At 40.1% G+C, this 5326-nt stretch overlaps 1 pseudogene; it reads left to right on the plus strand.

The window, feature by feature from the left end:
- Nucleotides 1-1348: 1348 nt before the first annotated feature.
- Nucleotides 1349-4871, plus strand: LOC118596114 (annotated as a pseudogene).
- The last annotated feature ends 455 nt before the right edge of the window (nucleotides 4872-5326 follow it).

Below are 5326 nucleotides of genomic sequence, written 5' to 3' on the forward strand. Positions count from 1 at the left end.
ATCAAAATAGTAGTATGCTGAAAAAACATTAGAGTCATTGAGAATATAAATAATAAAGAACAACAAAATAATTAAGTTCTAATGTAAAATTTATTTACTATTAATTAAAACAATAAAGATGATAAGAGAATTATACAAACATGATGTATCATCAAATTAGATGATCTACATGACAGGACGTATTCTTATGCAAGTCTGTTGTCATAACTGACTCAAAAAATAGAAAATCTTAAAGTTATGGGATTAAATTAGAATGAACAATAATAAAGTCTTTCATTAAGGAAGTCTGATATAACATGGATTATCTGGTGAATTAAGTGAAACACTTAAGAATTAATTCCAGCTCCTGTATGAATGCTTCTGGCACTTAGACAGAAAGAATACTTCTCAACCTACTCTTTGAATCTATGATTATTCTGTAACCAAAGCTAGAAAACAACACCAGAGGAAAGACATTATACCCCACAGCAAGTGAAGGAATTTTGTATACCAAATTTCTAGCATGGATATAAAATAATACAAATGATGTCAAAAATAGTTAAGAAGGGCCAAAAGTTACCAAACCAAAAGAATGCCCTTAGCAATTAGATACTCCAGAGCTTACATTTTAAGCAGGAGAAATCAGTTATTCAAATAAAATCTGGTGAGTGTATTTTCTTGGAAGAACAATCTGTAAGAGCCCAAAGGTGTAGCGCAAATCTTTAAATGGTATTATTAATAAAGGCAAACCTGGAACCAGGTATTGGAGTGAAAACTGAATGATCAGAGAAACAGAACAAGCCATCCAAGCTCACCTTGCCAATTCTCCAGCTCATCTTGTTTCCTCAGACTGAAAGCCTCTGAGTCCTCATCTGAATGAATCTCAGCTGAACTGCTGCTAAAAGCTAAACACTTAAAAAGGCTCTAGTTCCTGGTCCCCATGCATTATATAACTTTCAGTTTCCTGGGTTTAAATGCATATGTCATTATGCCTGGCTGTTTCCAGTGTGGCTTTGAACTCACAGAGATCCAGATGGATCTCTGCCTCTGGAATGCTAGGATGAAAGGCATGTGCTACCACTGCCTAAACCTATATTTAATATACTGGCTGTTCTGTTCTCTGACCCCAAGATAAGTTTATTGGGGTGCACAATATATCAACCAGACAAAGTTGAAAAGATGGCTGCTATTCAATGCAGTAACTACCCCAGCCACAGCTGTACAGGGACTATAAAAGGAGTGTTATCATATAGAACACAAGTAAACAAAGCATGGGTTTATTGAACAACTGGTCTTGTTTCATGTCATAGCTGCCTTGGGTTTAACAAACCACTTTTTGCAAATTTCTTTATGTTTCTTCTAGGACTTGGAAGATTTTATCATTAAGTTTGGAGACTCAGGTTTTTTCCTTGTGGCCCTGGGCTCCATAGCAACCCGGCATCAGACCAGAGAATTAATTAAGGAGATGAACAGTGCCTTTGCTCACCTCCCTCAAGGGGTGCTGTGGACATGTAAGGATGTTCATTGGCCTAAAGATGTCAGTATGGCTCCAAATCTCAAAAGCATGGATTGGCTTCCACAGACTGACCTTTTGGGTAAGCAGCTCTAGACCTGTTGCTTTATTTCCATTAATGTGCTTTGGGATTTAATAGATGACTGATACCTGAGCACTTGCAGTTGCAGAAGAAAAGGCTGCTGATAGGTGAAGATATATGTCCAGCAGGCAGGTAGAACCAGCTAGAGTTCTTGGGAGAATCAGTGTGTTCGCTAGACTGGCCATAGCAACAACTTTCTCATCCTTTTCAACTCAGACAGATCTCAGTTCCCTAAATGGATACATAGCCTTGACTTAAGAGTATTTACCACTGATCACTCCAACACAATTTTGACCAATATGTAATCTATAACTACTCCTTTGGCAGATGCCACCATTTGTTGCTTTTCTCACAATGATGTGGGAACTCTTTGGTATTTTTAAACACACAAACATATGAATGTACGCATGCAGACACATCTTGGTTGTCAGCAAAGGGCTGAAAACTCAGACAGGACATGAATGTGGTGGGGTTGAGGACATAGGGAGATATTTGAGTACCGCCACACGTAAGCTCACAGTACGATATGGAGACACTGATTTCTTGAGCAACAGAGAATTCCCTAAAGCTGCCTCCCCTCAAATTATTTGTTTCTTTGTGAATTTATGGATACACTTTTCTACACTCAGTGGCTGAATCAGAGATTTGTACCTAAGACTGTGACTCAAAAGAAGCTGGGATATTTTTCACATATATCTCTGTTCAGTAAAATCACAGGCTACACAATAGGTAAAAGACTTGCTTTCCAGGGAAAATGGGTAGATTTTGTGTGAGGTATAGTTTGGGATGGTTTCTTTATGATCATAAGAAAGGTTTGGTTGCTTTCAATATGGAGCAACAGACAAGATATGTACATATAGAAATTTCTGTCCTACTATCCCCTTCTGTAAACTTCTCAAAATAGGGCAGATAACTCACAGAATATAGACTTCATGTGAGATCAGACATGAAAAGCAAGAGAAGGCCAAGGTTAGACAAGGGAAGAAGAAAGCATCACTGGAGAAGATGACGATGAGTAGAAGGACATGGAAACTTGTCTGGCTTGTCAATGTCCTTGTAGCTGTCCCAGGGTTCTAGGTCCTAGATAGATTTTGACTGAAGTAAGGCATCTGTCTGCAGAGAGAAAGCTGGGTATCACATCCTGGAACATTGCAAATCTCTAAAGCATCAGTTAATCCATTCTTCCCAGAACATTGGTATATCTAAGTCTGCTGCCTTACCTAGTATCTGAAACTTGGATAGTGAAATATTGGGCATCTTTCTCTTTTTCAACAGCTCACCCTAGAATTCATCTTTTTGTCACCCACAGGGAATGAATAGCAAAATGAAGGCCATCCAACATGGAGTACCCATGGTGGGCATTCCCTTCTTTGGAGACCAGGCTGAAAACATGGTTGTAGTAGAAGCAAAAAAATCATTGGTGTTTCTGTTCAGCTAGAGACACTCAAGGCAGAGACATTTGCATGTACACTGAAAGAAGTCATGGAAGACAAGAGGTATGCAGCTCTCTGGGGTTGGGGTCTCTTAGGCTAAATACAGGCTTAGTATTATTTGGTCTGTTTAGCCTGTTTATCAATGAAACAGAATTTTGTGGGGTGTGTTATAATTCATGTGTTATATCTGAAAGTCTTGATTTTCCTTTGTTATTAATCCTAATTTTGGGCGAGGAGCTGAGACTATGCTTCTCCTGATGTGGGGTGATGATTTCTTATACACACATTATCTTTATGATCCTTTATAACATGGGCACCTATAATAATATAATTGAAGTTGAAGCAAGAGAGAGCATTTGCATGTTCTTAAGGTGGCCAATCTCCCTGACTCATCAAATATCTACAGAATTCCTATTGAATCTGAAAATGACGGTCTTAGTTACTATTGCAGTGAAAAGTTACCCTGACCCAGGCTACATGTAAGATAAAACATTTCATTGGGCCTTGCTTACACTTTCAGAGGGTTAGTCCATGATCGTCATGGTGGTGACTGTGTCTGCAGTATGGCACTGGAGCAACAGCTCCGAGCTTATATCTTGATTTGCATGCAGGAGGCAGAAAGATCAAGGCTCAGCCTGGTGTGGACATTTTGAACCCCTCAGTGACACACCTCCTCTAATAAAGTCACAGTTATGAATCCTTCCTTAACAGTCCACCAACTGAAAATAAACATTCAAATCTACATACTTATGGGGGCCATTCTCACTGAAAGCATATCCTTAATGTGGCTGACCCCGCCTCTTCAGGTTTTTTGGTTGACCTCATATGTCTCCAATGTTGTCCTCTTAGGAGAACATGTACTTGACTATTATTTTTTCTGTGCTTGAGCTCACTCATCATACATTTTAGAATATTTGCATTACCTCCATCATGTGTGTCATTATTGTCTGTTCCACACTAGCACATACTAAGCACGTACCATGAGGAAGCAGTGGGTATCAGTTTCTACTCTGTTCCTAGTGCTCAGGACAGGCCTGTTAAAATGGAAGTTTTCACAAATCTAGCACAAATGAAATAGTTAACAGAGACAGAAACAGGTGATTCACATATCCCTTGCCCAACCAGCACAATGATTTCACAATCAAACAGGACTAAATACTCAGGTTTCAATGTTCTAATCACTTAATCAGATATACATCATGTTACATATGTTCAAATATATTTAATGCGAACACACCATCAGCTCCATAGGTGCAATCCTTGCAGACATGGTCATTTTTAAAATTTCCCTTCTAGGAATAATTTCGATCCTTTTGGGTAAGGTTTTACATCTTAGCTTTTTATTGAACTTTTAGTTGGGACTCATGTATACAGTGATAAGTTTATGCCAACAATTTTGTTTGAATCTGACCTTTGGATCTGCACTAGAAAACAGTGTGTGTGTGTGTGTGTGTGTGTGTGTGTGTGTGTGTGTGTGTGTGTATGTCGGTGTTTGTGTGGTATATGTGTGGGTGTGTGTATATGTTATAAAGTCCCAAGTACTGGCACAGCACATTGGTAACACATTCTCTCTGTGTCTGGCCATAGTTACAAGTCTGCAGCAATGGCTGCCAGGGCCATCAGGCACCCCCACCCCCTGACACCTTCCCAGTGTCTGATGGGCTGGATTGACCACATCCTACAAACAGGGGGAGGAGCACATCTCAAGCCCCATGGCTTTCAACAACCATGGCATGTGCAGAACCTGCTGGATGTCCTAGTGTTCCTGTTGGGGCTCACTCTGGGCACCTTGTGGCTGTTGAAGAAAATTCTGGGCTTGTTGCTCAGGTCCCTGGGTGTGGCCAGGAAGGAAAAGCAGGCATAATGTTAGGTTTGACCTGGGGGAGGATGTTGGGAACTCTGGCTCTTTAAAGGCCTTCCCCTTCCCTAACACAAGAAACTCCCAGGGTCCTCCTCTTTCCCTCTGGTGGACCTCCAGCTGTCCTCACTGTTTTCTGCCTCTTTCCTAACACTAATACAGTGCATTGACTGACTAGTGACTCCACTACCTGGATCCCTTTGCTCAAGTACAATCCTTCCTTCCCCAGCTGTTTCTTCTCTTCACTTCTTTCTGCCATTGACAGTGTTATGACAGTTTCATCCTCTCTGTGACTTCTATTCTCTGACTCTTATTTCTCTTATCTTTTGAGATAAAACCCCCAAATATTTGACAAATTCTATTTACTGCTCTATTTTTCTTATCTTATATTCTCTCTTTAGAGTTCAGAATGCCTGGACTACTCCATTCTACTCTTTCTGTTAGGCAAGAACAGTCACTGC

The sequence above is a fragment of the Onychomys torridus genome, chromosome 15 (assembly GCF_903995425.1).
Source record: "Onychomys torridus chromosome 15, mOncTor1.1, whole genome shotgun sequence".
Lineage (NCBI taxonomy): Eukaryota > Metazoa > Chordata > Mammalia > Rodentia > Cricetidae > Onychomys > Onychomys torridus.